We start from the raw sequence: 15,918 nt of genomic DNA on the forward strand, positions 1-15,918 counted from the left end.
CGGCCACTCTCTTCAAGAGTTATCGTACGCACAATTTTTCCGAACATTTTTGAACTTTTGTGGGGGAGGTACCTGAAGGAGTGGACCGATATGGGTTATCTTCGAACTTAAACTATGTTTGGACAAAATATTACTAAGGCCAAACTTTGGACCGAATCGGCAGACCTGTTCGAGAGTTATTTTGCCCTCCAACCTCCTCACACGGTGTCATAGGGGTTTTTTGCAACTTTCAGGCTATTTTCTCAGAAAGTATGGACTTGCCCCTGATGAAACTTATACCGTCGTATGGAGGGCAGTGAATACAAGTTGCTAAAGCAAAAATCAAAGCGATTCGAGAGATGTTCCTAAACTGAACTTTTCCAAAATTTTGTGTGGGAGGTACCCGACGGAGTGGACCGATTGAGTCCATATTAAAACCTGATCTATGTCTGGTACACGCTCCACAATGGGCAAAGTATGGACCAAATCGGTTACACCCTTCAAGAGTTATCGTGCGTACAAATTTTCCGAACATTTTCGAACTTTTGTGGGGGAGGTACCGGAAGGAGTGGACCGATATAGCTCATCTTCGAACTTAAACTAAGTTTGGACAAAATATTACGAAAGCCAAAATTTGAACCGAATCGGTTCATCCCTTCGAGAGTTATCGTGCGCTCCAGCCAGCCAGACAGACAGACAGACAGACGGACGGACATTGCTCAATCGACTCCAAATTGTCTGAAACACATTTCGTCCAAACATACTTGGGGTCTAAAACCATTATTTCGATGAGGCACATTTTGCCCGTATGAAAGTGTATATACCCTTCATAGCCTAAAGGCTGCGGGTATAAAAATTACAGAGAAATTCCGAGTTTTTTGAATTGATGAAATGATGCAAAAGCAATGCAATAGCTCGAAATAATGGTCTTATTATACCTCAGCCTTTAGACCAACGAGGGCTTATACACATTGATACGACCAAATATATGCATAATCGGAATAACGGTTTCGAGGAAATTCATTTCAGACAAGCTTATTTAAGTTCGAAGATGGACCATATCTCCACTCCTTTACTTACCTCCCCCACAAAAGTTCATAAATGTTCTATAAAATGGTGTAAACGAAAACTCTCAAAGGGAGCAACCGATTTGGTCCCAAATTAGTAGCTCGAGTACCTTCCACACAAAATTTGGAAAAAAATGAAGTTTATGAGCTCCTCTCGGATCGTTGTGATTTTTTTCGGCAGAAGTTTGAATCAGAATTTTGAATATAAAAATTGTTGGTATATTGATTTGGTATAGTTCCAAATTACGGTACCTACTGATTGCACGAATTTTGAAACAAACTTGTGATACAAAATCAATATATCGCGCGTGTTCCACAAAAGGGTAGTAACTGAAAATTTTAAAATTTTCACTTTTTTACAAAACGATAAATAATTATCAATTCCACCAACTGTAAAAATCTCACATTATTTTGTCTACTCTTTAGTCAAAAATACCGTTATGTTACTCATAATGTACTCAAAGTCATTAGGTCTGTTCGATAACGCAAAAGTTTGTACAAATTTGTACAAACTTTTACAAAATGCTGTTCGATAACAAACTTGTTCAGTAAAAGAGAAATGAGAAGTTGTTGCAATTACTTGCAAGAACTTACAAATACTTTTTACTTGCGAGGTTATTGAACAGACCTATTACTTGTGTATCAACAGTGTTTTGTCTCTTCTGGACAATAACAAATTACTACCTTTATATTGAACAGTCGCGATATTTTATAGTGTTTCATGGAAAACTATTGTCCAGGGCAAGTGGTGTAGAGTATCGAATGGTCGGCCCCGTGCGACTATAGCATTATCTTACTTGTTTCATTAATAATTTTGTTTTTAAGATTTGGCTTCAAAATAAACACATTTTTTAGCATTTACCTTCCTAATGTTGTTTGAAAAACACATATGGTAAATAACAAAAATTTTTTGCAATCGATGAATCCGAGTTTCACCCTTTCAGAATTCGCGAACTGTTAACATATTCTATAAAGTATGACTACAATTCTTTAAAATGAAGTGTTTTAGGAGGGATCCCATAATGTCGACCATTAAAATTAATTTTCGTGGAAGCTATGTTGGCATCAATGTAGAAAAATGGTTAAAAATGGGTTGAAGCCAACAATTTTTTTATGTTCCCATGCGATTTCTGGCTTAACCTTACATTTTATAGACCTATTCCCAAAGAATGAATCACAGAATACTCCATGGGCAATAAGATAGTAGTGTATGATTTTTCTATATATCCACTCCATCCACCTAAAATTGATGCTGACATTTTGAAGCCGGAATTTCGGGGTTTTTTTAATTTTTTTAATAATCCGGACGCGCAAGATGATAATATTCCAAAATCATAACACGATTATAGAACTCGTGATTTTACGTCGTTTGGTGCATATCTCATGAGTGTGCTCCTTACAGCATCCTAGTAATTGGAGTCGAAAGGCTAACATTTCATGCGTGAATTTTATTACAAAACATATTTTTTGCGTGTAAAATTTACAACTGTCATTCAATTTCCTTTGAAACCCGCGTGAATTTAGTTTTTTACGCGACGGTTCTAATGAAACCTTCCGTGATCGAATTCATCTACTAAAACCGCGGATATAGATACCTTGAAAATCGGAAAATCAGCAAAAATATATTTTGACAAATCCGCGTACTAAACCGCGATTTGCTTTGAAATTTTTTACATAAATGGAATCCTTTACTCGCGATTATAATATTTGCGAAAACACGTGTCATAAAAAACAGAGATACGCGAGTAATATGGGTATTTCGCCAAAAATTGAATGTGAAGGCACATCCGCGGTTTTTGAAGAATCTATTTGAAATAGGTGTATATTGACGTATTTTTGATAGGCGCTGATGAAACCGGATGCGCATCAAAATCGTATGCACATTGCGCGACTTTTACCAACTTTAAGGATTTTTGCAGTGCATGATGCAACTGGCGGCACACAATGGCCGCTGACTGAAACATCGAAATATGCATAAATATTGAAAGAGATTGATTCGCTTTATGCTAAATCGGATGCGCATCAATCGACTTTAACTAATTCGCGAGTTACAGGCTTTTTAATTTTCATATCTTTTAAATGATAGTAATTTCAATATTACTCTTAATTTCCTATCCTTATAAGTAATCACAGTAAGCAGTTAAGCTTTCACGATGGTAAACCATATATTTTGATAAAGTGTTAGCAGAATACTTTAATTTATGTATTAGATTTTAGCGAAATAGTTGGATAACTCTCAAATATTTTTTTCTAATTTTTCGAAACAGACCAAAAAATATATTTGTAACAATATTTTCCAACAATGAGTTGTTTCTCTTTTGTTGTTATTATAATATGCAATTTATAAAGCCAATGTTTATAATTTTGGTTTCACATTTTTTACGCGTTGTCTAGTTTCTGTACGTATTTTTAATTTAGTTTTTAGAGGTTTATACGGACTCTGAGTTAGTATAATTTGAATTTATTGCCAGATTTTTTTAATTTTTTTGATTTTCCGCGAAAATAAAAACACATTTTGGAAATTTTGGTGCATCTACGGATGGATATCAAATGCTGTTATTGATATACGCTTAAATTTTCTCAATACAAAAAATAAGAAATTTTAAAATATTTTTTCTTTATAAGAGGATAAAAACCGCTATAACTTTTGCGCGCATCGGCCAATTTCGTGAACGCGAGCAGATTTGAAACCAGATTTTTTTCCTTTAACTCTATACCAAAAATCGTAGATGTGCTCGCGAAAAAATTTTTAATTTTTTTCAAATGGAATTGCAAAGGAATTTTGTTATTTGCCATATGTTTTCATAGTTCGATCGCTCGAACTCGATCGAATCGATTGACGTAATTATCCACCTGATCTTAAACTGCAGTTTTGGAATTTTTTTTTTAAATCTTGTCTAAGTGGTATCCTAAGGAGTGGACCGATATAGTCCATATTCGAACTTTTGTGCGGGAGGTACCCGAAGGTATACAGAATTACCCATCTCTGAACATGATATAATATTGGACAAAATATTACGAAATCCAAAATTTGTACCTAATCGATTGATCGGTTCGAGAGTTATGGTGAGCTCCAGAAAGACAGACTGACGGAAACGGTAAATCGACTTCAAATTATTTCGACCATTATTTCGATGAGGCACATCAAAGTCTGAGGGTATAAAAATGGCGAAACCTCCCTACGTTACTCTATATCAAAGGTTTGCCTATGTATGTATATTAAAATATTGCTGCGTACATATTTTCCATACACCGCTAATATGACTGTAGTCAGTCGCCAACATAAATATCGTTCGTGATCTTTGAACCAAATTAATTATAAAATGTTACATTTGCAAAGCGTACATACAGAAAAAATGGTTTTATCAAGAGCAAAAATTTGCGAATGTGGTTGCATGCATGACGAAAGCATCCCGTTTCATTGGAGACGACATGCTCAATATAAGCCCAGCAAACAATTGCATTGAATTGGAATCGATTGTGAATTCTGTAATTGTAGATTTTGAGAATTAACTGACGAATATAGAAGGGAGAATATGTATCCAGCGTCGGGAATTCAAAAAACATTCGGTAACGCTAGGAAGCTCCCAGATTTAAGAAAAATAATTAAAAGTTTGGTTTTAAAATTCAGCAGATTTTACACACATTCACTACTTTTAATGCCAATTTTTCTAGTGTGACCGTTTATGTTTGTCAGTCATCATCCACGTATTTTTTTTTTTGTGGGAACATATGGTCCCACAATTATTCCTTAAGAACGAGGGATACTTCTCTCATATCAATAAGTGCACTCCTATTCATATTAGATTATTGATATGGGGTTCTTGTTTTATATCTGAGTCTGAAAGCCATGTCTTATGACACCACTTATTGAGAAGCTGTACATCACTAAAATACGCCACCATTACGCTGAGGTGTATTTTCTCCACCGTAAAAAATGTGTGCAAGGGGGGTGTGCTTACTTTCCATTGCAACATGGTGGCTCCCCATAGTAAGTATTGACGTGCATGTCTTGGGACTTTTACTTTATTGACTTCAAAGTAGTCATATATGCCGCATTTTTCTCTTTGAGCATACAATGGGTTAATTGGTGGAGGTCTCCGGTATCCACGTACGGATTTTGCAGCAGTTTGCATGGGTTCTGCCTTGTTGCTTCCGTGGTCTTTATTGGCTTGGTTTAATCGTTTAAACGTACCTTTGCTGCAACAAGGCAGTCATCCGAGTCGATCTTGCATGATCTTTATAGGGATTGGTTACTAAATCGACACTAATCTAAGTTTTTATCGGTCTTATGGGCGAACGTGCAGCACGTGTTAATAGGTGTTAAAGACAGTTCCCCAGGTGACACCACGGGGAGGTCAGAGTCCACATGAGGTGAAAGAGGCACCAGTGGAAGTACTGACTTTGCCATGTCAAAGCCTTTAGCACCATTCCTTGGTATCTTTCATCCACTACGTCACTTTGAATATTATGCTTTTTAAAGCCTCCACCATAATTTGGAGGGTACATTAAATTTGTCATTCCGTTTGTAACACATTGAAATATCCGTCGGAGACCCCATAACGTATATATATCCTTGATCAGCATTAAATTCAAAGTCGATATAACCATGTCCGTCCGTCTGTTGAAATCAAGATACTGTTCGCAATATTTAAGATAGAGCTTCATAATTTGGTATAGAATTTTTTATAACTCCTAAGGTGTTTAGTATTAAAAATTGGCTACACACGTTTTGATATTGCCCTCCCGAATTTCGGCATTTTGAAGGTTGTGACCTCACTATCGCACCTAAATTGTCTAAAATTTGGTATTTGGACTTCGTTGGGAGTACAAAACTTTCCAACAGAAATTTGTCGGTATTGGTCTACGTCTCCATATAGATCCCATAGAACGGCCCTTCCCGATTTGCGGTATATTGAAGATTTTAACGTCATTACCAAAGCGAAATGGATGAGATTTGGTATTTAGTCTTCGTTGGAAGCGTTGAACTTTCACTGAGAAATTTGTTATAGGTCTACGTTTTGATATATCTCTAATAGAACGGAACCTCGGTATATTCAAAGTTTTAACTTCATTATCACACCGAAATGGCTTAAATTTCGTTTTAAGTCTTCATTTGGAGCATTAATGGATGCAGTTTGGCAGTTACGGTTCCTTCCCAGCGGTCAAGAAATGTTTGCACCAAAAATTGTGGACATATGTAGGTCAAAGTTATTATAGCCATTATATAACTGTACTTCCGGTTCCAGGTATTTTGAAGTTTTTGTCGATGTTTTCGATTGAATGTAATGGTGTAATAGTTGAGCATCTACGAATACTTACTAGAATCGATATTCTCTCTTCGGGTAGATAGACATCGGCAGGAGGCCCCATTAGCATTTTGTGCGGCACTTAATACCTCAAAAACTTTAACGGACTTTAAAGATAGTTCACCAGTTGACACAATGGGAAGTCTATGGAAGTTATTAAAATCCACGCAGACCTTTGCACGCTATCTGTAATTTCCTATGTCACAAATGACATCGATTTTAAGATAATAAGAAGATCACACTGACCTCTAGCTGGAGCTAGAAAATTCAACACTTGCTAAAGATAACATCTGCGATGTAAGTCTGACATTTTTAAAATCGTAGACAAGTGTTGATTTTCTACATCCAAAAGAGCTCTAAACGTCAAATTCACATTTTCAAAACAACAATCTTTTAACTCCAATGGTCAACTATTAAAATGATGAATGCAAATGATAAATACTGATAATATATGTATGTATGTACCATAAAACTTTTTGTCACCTTCAACCCCTAAAGTTCACATAAGGGTAAGTACCCCATGCCTCGTATAATTAACAATAAATATTTCCCAGAAGATACATTCACTCAAACAAAACGTTGAGTGCTTGTTTGCTCTCTGCTCTGCGTGGATGAACGAACGAAAAGGAATGTCTTGGCTATGTCAGAGTTATGTTTCAGACTGAGCCTCTAATAATTGTTGCTCATTTAAATTAACTAACTTTCCATAAATTTCTACAATTAAACATTAATTGGTTAATAAATGAAAAACAACAACAGCAACATCGAGAGCAACTGCAGAGCTAAAACTACACAATAACCGCTGTAGCTGAGAAAACAAACAAAACCCAAGTAGAGGAGTCTAACCTCAGTTATAGACTGCTACGATCGTCGTCACTGCTGCAGCATGCATCCATCTCAAGCTTTAAATTGGCCAAAGAAATCGAAACTGTTTGAATTGAATGCAGGCTGGCAGAGCCAATTGTATGTGGCTAGCTTGGAATCATTGATGAGGGTTGCCTGGCTGCCTGCCAGCCAGCCAGCTTGTTTAGTTGACTCAGAAAGTTGTCGGCGGTAATTTGTATATTCAACTCTCGTACAAATTGGACTGACAATCACTATAGACCCGTAGCAATAGTTCTTTTGTGTTTCTTGCGCTCACTCTCTCTTGTTGATATCAGTATAGATTTAAATCTTAATAGAACACAGTGAAAATCTTAAATAAAACAAGTGATGAAGATCAACAGCCACTAGAAACAATTCAAGCGCAGCAAACAATGAAAACAACACAGAACGAAGTCAAGAAAACGAAAACATGTTCGCGATAACTAATTGAGTGAAACTGAAATTATGAAAAACAAAATAAAAATTGAAACAAACCTTTGAGTAACAACTATAAAATAAAACAGGGTGATGTGTCCGCGAAGTGTTGGAATTTTTTAGTCTCATTTTAGTGTTGGATAATGAATAACAAAGAATAAATTGTTCAATACTCTATAGGTTTTCTATAAACGAAAGATATTTCATAAATCTTCTATAGATAACAGATCTTTAAATAACTCTTAGATAGAGCAGTGTTTCCTAACTTAATCATTTTCAATGCGGAAATTAACAGGGAAACCTCTTTTTATTCAGAGCAAATTAAGGCATAGAGTTTTTACGACTACCCAAATGAAAACTAATTTCAATTTACTGTCATTGAGATGATCTATTGACGAAAGAAGAACGAAACAGCATTTATAAACGGGAACAGTGGGTACAAATAGATTCGTCAACGACAGATTAGTGTATGAAACAAGTAAGAAACTATTAGTCGGCTTTGCTGACAGAGATATACCCTCAGCCTGTGCACAGTGGTGGCACTTACATGGGAAGGTGTGACAAAAATACTTCTTAATGCTATATCGAACTGAAATTGTTATCAATGGGTTATGGTGGCCTAAAAACACTCTACGTAAAATATTGGGGTCCTCGGTCCAAAATTTCGCATGGTTCCCATGAAACGAATCATCTTGAATTTAAGTATTTTACTGTTACCAAGACATTGCTCAACCAAATTTTCTGTAATCCGGTACCAGGAGTTATTATTGCATTGTAAGCATCCCCACGAAAAATTGTCAGTATTGGTCCATGATTTGGTTTACCCCCTATGATTTATATATCGATTTATTTGGGCAGATGTCAACCAAATATTCTAAGCGACTATGGTCTTATAATGATCTCAGACTTCAGAACACCATCTTATAAAGAAATGTCATATCGGTCCACTTTTGACCACAGCCTCCATATACGGTTATCACCCTTTTCTTGGTACTTTATAAGATTTAACCACATTTGCCTGCAGAATTTCTTGTAATAATGTATTTTTGTTTCTCAATGCGGGGAAAAATCTCCACTTTTTAGCGTGGTCCAACATTAGGGTGTCCCAAAAATAAAATAAGTTATTTGTTAAAGTGAATACCCCCAAATTTTTTTTTTCGCTATGCTTCAATTTGGTACTAGTGACCATTTGTGCGAATTTTTGGAAAGTAACTTAAACTTTAAGGAAATCTATACATCTACATATATTAAATATTTTCATTTTGACCGAAAACACTTGGAATGCTTTGAAGCGATTTGCATTTTTAAATATTTAAAACGATGCACAGTGCAAAATATGGGCACTTTAGCGGAACTTTACTAATAATTTTTAAAGGAAAAGGTGTAGATTCCTAAAATTTTGCACAAATGTTTATTATATTAGTGGACAGTGTGGGGCTCAAATTGGGCCACATAGACCCGCGGTTTCCTGTAGCGCTCATGTATCGGTGGCTGCCGTTTTTACGTTTTACATTCATTTTTCAATCGATATTGATGCAAATTGGTATATTGAGTTTTCAGCGGATTGAAAACTTATGTACAAAATATTTTCAATATAGGTTCGCGTTTTGGAATAGCCCCCACATGCCGGGCTCCCTCACATTGGGTATTTTAAAGGTTAAAGACAAAAATTGCAGCCGATTTTGATGCAAATGTAAATTTTAAGATGTTAGCGAATAAAAACCTCCTCACACAAAAGCTGTCAACATAGCTCCACTCTGGCTGAAGCCCCACAACCCTACTCATCTATTAAGGAGTAAAATGTCAATATCTTTTGTTTTCATTTGTATCTATAATGTTTATTGTTCCATTCAGCAGGTCTGTACCATTAATTTTGTTAATAATGTCTTTCAGATCAAGTTCAGGTCTGTACTGCATTAAAATTTTTAACGTATTGTGGTATTTGTACCGCAGCATCTAAAAATGTTGCACTATATGTAAATCACCAACATTTAGAGGCCAAACCTATGAAAAATTGCGAGAGGTTTCTTAATTTTACAGAAATTATCACTGTTAGAATTAGTGAGTCCATTTCTTCAAAACACAGTCAACAATGGCGTTCATTGTCGCGTTTACCTTCCACTTTTGGAAGATGCAACTGAATGAAATTCCCAAAGTCTTCTTAGAAAATCTTGAAAATCTCCAAAGACCGCGCGATACCGCACCAGTTTTATAGCTTTGCGAACAGAGGAGAATCCAATCTTTCAGATTATATATATGTATCTTAACACGTGAATGTACGTAATTCACTTTTGAAATGAAGTGTAAAATATCATAATTACTGATTTACCATTTGTCCGCGCCACTCCATTTTTTTAATGAATAAAAAATACATTTCTTACAAAAAAAAAAAAATTATTGAGCAAAAGTGCAACTTTAAGTGCATTTTTAAGTGGTTTCGTGGAGTAAATCGGCAAACTGAGTACGGACCATTTACAGTGGAGTACTTAGCTAACGAATTCAATAAAAGTTTAATTAATTTCATGTACTTTGAAAATCCCTTAAAGTTCCACTAAACTTCCCAAATTTCGCACTGTGCGATGTCGCGAATTTTTTTTAGTTTTGTCGTTGGGCGCATCCTCTGTGCTGTGTGAATTGAAACACTTTTTTCCCAAAAACGTATGTTATTAGGGGGTCTTCAGTATTTTGGGAATATGAACTTGCCCACAAAAATATGGATTTGGTTAAAATCTCGAAAGTATTGCGGGGCAGGTGCCTAAAGTAATGAGACGACATAGTCCATTTTGGACGTGTGTCTTATTTTGGAAGTCATTCCTCTCGATAAAACCATTATATCAGGAAACAAAGGGTTTTCGCACAAACCCTTAACCGCATTTAAACAAAAATGTTGCTCATTTTGTGGGTGGTATTCTATGGAATGGACCGATAAGGCCCACTTTTAAACATAATATAAGTTTGAAAAAAATATTTGGAGATCCAAAGTTTGCTCCATTTATAAGATATTGTGCTTACCATTTTAGCGTATATTTTCAAACTTTTTGTGGGGAGGTACCGGAAGGAGTTCATCTAATATTAGAAGAAATATTGCGATATGCACTATACAGGCTTACCGTAGGCGTTTTTACAGTTTTGGGCCATTTTCTCAAGAATTATGGACTTGCCACTGAAAAACTTGTACCATTGTAATAGGGGCCTTGAGTGCAACCTGTTGCAAGAAAAATCAAAACTATCCGAGAGAAGGTCCTAACCTGCGCCTTCCGAAGTTTGGTGTGGGAGGTATCCGAAGAAGTTGACATATACATATAGTCCATATTCTAACCTGATCTATGTCTCGTAGACATATTACGATGCATATAGTATGGACCAAATTGGTTATTACCTACGAGCGTTATCGTGCGAACCATTTGAGCGAAAAGTTTTGAACTTCTGTAAGGAAGGTACTCAAAGGAGTGGACCAATAATGCCCATCTTTGATCTTGATTAAATTTGGACATAATATTATGATTGCCAAATTATGGATCGAATCGGTTAAAGAATTGGTTCGATAGTTACCGCACGCTCCATCCATCATAGCGGGTTTTTACAGCATTCAGGCCATTTTCTAAGGAAGTATGGGCTTACCCCTGAAAAAAAACTTGCACCGGCAAATACAAGTTGTTACAACAAAAATTAAAAGTATTCGAGAGGAGGTCTTAAACTGCACTTTTCCGAAATTTTGTGTGGAAGGTACCCGAAGGAGTGAACCGATATAGTCCATATTCGAACTTTATCTATGTCTGGTAGAACAATTACGTTGTGCAAAAGATGGACCAAATCGGTCCCTTCGAGAGTTATCATGCGCATAATTTTTGCGAAAAAAGGCCAAATTTTGGCTTTGGCTAAATCGACTCCAAATTGTCCGAAACAAATTTCGTCCAAACATAATTGGGGACTAAAACTATTACTTCGATGAGGTACATTTTGCCCTATGAAAGCGTTAGTATAAATGCTGAGGGTATAAAAAAGTATGTAAAAATCATTAGGTGCAGCCGTGCATAACTTTTAACACTCTCCACCATAAAATATTTTGAAACAAAATGGAATAGTTTTCTTTCTTGTTCGAAATTTAAGGTGGAGATATTTTATGACCACGGATACCCAAATGCCTAAACTGGATCAAAAATTTTATCTAAAAATGGCTTCAATCGGGCGGCACCTTTATATGGGGTCTATATCAAAGTGGGGACCTATATTGATAATTTTTGGTGGAGAATTTTAGCGACCACTGGGAATCTCAAATGCCTAAATACAAATGTTTCGGTCAGCAAATGTAGCTAAACTCCTCCAAACACCTAAAATCGGGAGGTATGGGGGCTATACCAAAACATGGACCTATGTTGACAATTTTTAGTGGAGAAGTTTTGCAAACATTTGTATCCTCAAATGTCAAATTACTGATAGATCGTCAAAAAAGTAGCTAAAATTCTCAAAATACCGAAAAATTGTGGAAAAATTTTGTGGCCACTGGCAACATCAAATGTCAAATTGAAGATATTTCTGTCAACTAACGGAGCTAAACTCCTAAATACCCCTAAAATCGGGATGTACCGTTATGCTCTTGAACCAAACTTAAATGAAAGGTTCTTACATCTGGGAAGTTTTTCCGGATTCTGAAACAACAATGTTCATAGATGAGAAAGACCAAAAAACAAAAAATCGCCGGAGCGCTTTTAACATAAAACGCGATTTAAGTTGACATTTTTAAGGGTTTTTAGGTTTTCACGATTTTGCTTGGAAACCACAAGATCTATCGAAATGGAACTAAAGAAAATGTTGTAGCTATGAAAATTCTCTACAAGATTAGATTTTATGATGTCTTTGTAGTTTTTACCGTTATTGAGATATTGAAGTTAAAATTAGGACAATGTATCGCCTCCTTATATTACAATGTTATGCACAGTGCACGTTAACTAACTTTAAATGAAAACCGCTTACACCAGGGAAGTTTTACGGATTCTGAAATAGCAATGGATGAGAAAAATCCAAAAACAAGAAAAAAACCGCCGGAGCGCTTTTAAAATAAATCGCGATCAAAGTTCGCATTTTTAATGTTTCACGATTTTGCTTGGAAACCGCAAGTCCTATCGAAATGGGACTAGAGAAAATGTTGTAGCAATAAAAATTCTGTAGAAGATTGCTGATTGACATATTCCTAGGTTTTACCATTTTTGAGATATAGAGGTTCAGATCAAACTTTCAAATTTTTTTCTTAGGTCTTCAGGATTTAGCTTCAAAACTGCAAATCCATTCGAAATGGGACAAAAGAATATGTTGTAGCTGTGACATATCTCTACATTATTGGCTTTCGTAATTTTTTCCTAGGTTGTATAGATATATAAGTTTAAGTTGGGAAATTGCAGTCATGACATTGTTTTACAAGGAGACGATACAGTCAATGAATTGTCCCAATTTGAACTTCTATATCTCAAAAATGGTGAAACCTATGAAAATATCATGAAGGTCAATCTTGTACAGAATTTTCACAACTTAACTATTTGCTCAAATGCCATTTCAATAGGACTTCCTGTTTCCAAGCAAAATCGAGAAAACCTAAAAAAAGATATAAATGTGAACTTAGATCGCGATTAATTTTGTTGTTTTTCTTTTTAATTTTTCTTACCTATAAACATTGTAGTTTCAGAATTCGCAAAAACTTCCCAGGTATAAGCTCCTTTCGTTTAAAGTTGGTTCAAGAGCACCGTGATAGGTTTGCAATTTGGTGCATCCCAGAATTTTCAACCACATTAGCTCTTATTTGGCATTTTGGGTTCTGATTCCTGCTGAGAATTGCTAATATGGGTCCACAGAGAACCTCCATGCAGATAGTGGTCTAAATAGATCGACGTTTGAATACAGGGATTGCATTCGAGAATATGTCGAATAGAGATATTTCTGTGGAGGATATAAGCAGTTCGGACCGAGCATAACGACTTTTATTCCTTTTAAAGTACATATCCAGATATCACACAATAACTTCAGTTCAATTAAAAAAGTTTTGTAGTTTTTTTGCCTTATTAAGTTTTCAATTGAAAACATTTTTGACCAAGAGGACTCAAAACCCTCAAAAACCATTTAATGTTATTTGTATACAATTAATTGTTTGAAACAAATACTTCCAAAAAGAAGAATAACTCGAATGCGCGAGTGCATAACTTGAACTTCTATATCTCAATAACGGTAAAAACTACGAAAAATAAATGTCACTCTTGTAGAGAATTTTCATAGCTACAGCATTTTCTTTAGGTCCATTTCGATAGAACTAGCGGTTTCCAAGAAAAAATCGTAAAAATATACAAAACCCTTAAAAATCTCAATTTGAATCTCGATTTATATAAAACGCGCTCCGGCGATTTTTTTGTTTTTTTGATGTTTCTCATCTATGAACATTGTAGTTTCAGAATCCGCAAAAACTTCCCAGGTGTAAGCACCTTCCATTTAAATTTGGTTCAAGAGCACTGTGACCGTTATTTGACAATTTTTGGTGGATATCCTGCCGGATATGTTGGGGATGTGGATCTTTCATCACCGTGTTATGGCTGGGATGACAGCGGAGAGAGGATGCCTGCAGGAACTATCTAGACAGCAACACATTATGTTGCCTGACTGACGGCATCCTGGTCTCCTCGTGAAGGTGATCCACACTTAACATTTGGACACAACCGTTGCCACTCGTAGCGCATTATTCAAGGATGCTTTGAAATACGGAGAGACCGATGGCTTTGTATGCCGCTAGTTCATTATGGACTTTATTCAAGGCTTTCAGTCTCTGGTTAGGTGGCGTATGGCGAGAAGTGGAGAAGATTATCGAAGACTACCATTAGTATTTTTGAATTTTTGACTGTGGATCTCTGCCTGTCTTCGATGAATATATCGAGTTCTAGGTTTACTTCCTAGTGCAGGAAGTGAAAAGTGACAGAGATAACTTTGTAGGGGATAAAACAAGATTGCTATTCCGAAAGAAATTACGGTGGCTAGATAGTCGGAAATCTGAGCACTTATTAACGCCTGATGCCATGATGGGACACTCAGTCATCAGCGTACGACAACATCGAAATATATGCTGGCTGGTGGATTGAGTTTCGCATGATAAAGGTTGAACAAAATGGATAAAAGGATCCTGCTTTGCTACACAACCATTTTGATCTTGCGTTATTTGGTATTTTGGCCTGTGGAATTCGACGAAGGCTTGCCTACCATTAGGATAATTGGCAAGCCAACGTCTGACATAATTTGGATGGTTGGAATTCATAATGTCGGAAATCACCATTGGATGATCGACCGTATCGAACGCCATGGACAGGTCAAGAGCTGCTACACTGCGGCGCCCCGCTGATTTAGGCCGTTTGCAATCCTGTAAAGCTGTTATTATGCTTTGCTCTATTCCTTGAAACCCCGTTGGTGGATATCAAGATGGAGGTGCTCTTTAAGGGATGGCAGCAAAAAGGATTCGAATGCTTCGAAATAACAAGAGGAACCTTCAACCAAATGTGTAATTAATAACTCTAGAACTTTGATCAGGTAACCCAACCCTGTTGCTTCTTCAGAATGAACATTGAGATGCCATCTGGGCCAAGGGTTTTTTTTTGCTTTTCCGCTTGTAGGTGGATGTTCAATAAATTGACGGCAGAACTGCATAGCACAATTTCGGGCTTCGGAACTCTAGATACATATTATTGAAGGCGATAATGGGAAGATTATTACTTATTTTGGAACCAGATAAGACCTTTAATGTAGGACAAATTTGCTTCGAATTGATGTTGCACTGGTTAAGATGTTGCATCCATTTATGGATCAAGCATATCAATTTGGGCCATTAGCCGTTCAATTCGCTCATCAGCTGGATTTTCGGCACGAAGTTAATCTCGTTGTTATGCCAATCTGGATGCACTGGATGAAGAAATTGGGTCTCATAAGAGACCCACTGAAATGAAACGCTAAGCCGCTTTGAGAACTGTTTCCCTGAATATTTTCTCACCCTCCCTGGCTGAATTTTGTGAAGTCACGCCAGTTGGATGGTTTTATTGTAATTTATCGAAATGCGTTGATCGGACTCAACAAAATCGTTGGGTTTCTCTACAGTAGCCAGGATTGGAATATGGTCTGAATTTAGTGCGACATTTGTTTGCCAGTATGTAACAGGAAAAAGCGTTGGACTGACGATATAAATGTGGGAGGGGCTCGAATATCTGACAGTAATTCTTGTAAAGAAATCATCATTGATCGTT

The 15,918-nt window shown here is 36.4% G+C and overlaps 1 protein-coding gene across 2 annotated transcripts in view; it reads left to right on the forward strand.

Annotated features, from left to right (window-relative positions):
* LOC141397830 (uncharacterized) overlaps window positions 1–15,918 on the forward strand; it is a 229,366-nt gene that overhangs the window by 118,216 nt on the left and 95,232 nt on the right. The window contains exon 1 of one of the 2 annotated variants that reach the window (XM_073974584.1): window positions 7,385–7,408. The exons of the other annotated variant lie outside the window; for it this stretch is intronic. The gene's annotated coding sequence lies outside the window, so the exon portion shown is untranslated. Of the gene's footprint in view, window positions 1–7,384; window positions 7,409–15,918 lie in introns of those variants that run through there. 2 annotated transcript variants of the gene reach the window in all.

This window comes from Musca autumnalis, unplaced genomic scaffold, assembly GCF_047663935.1.
Source record: "Musca autumnalis isolate F117 unplaced genomic scaffold, ASM4766393v1 scaffold_3, whole genome shotgun sequence".
Lineage (NCBI taxonomy): Eukaryota > Metazoa > Arthropoda > Insecta > Diptera > Muscidae > Musca > Musca autumnalis.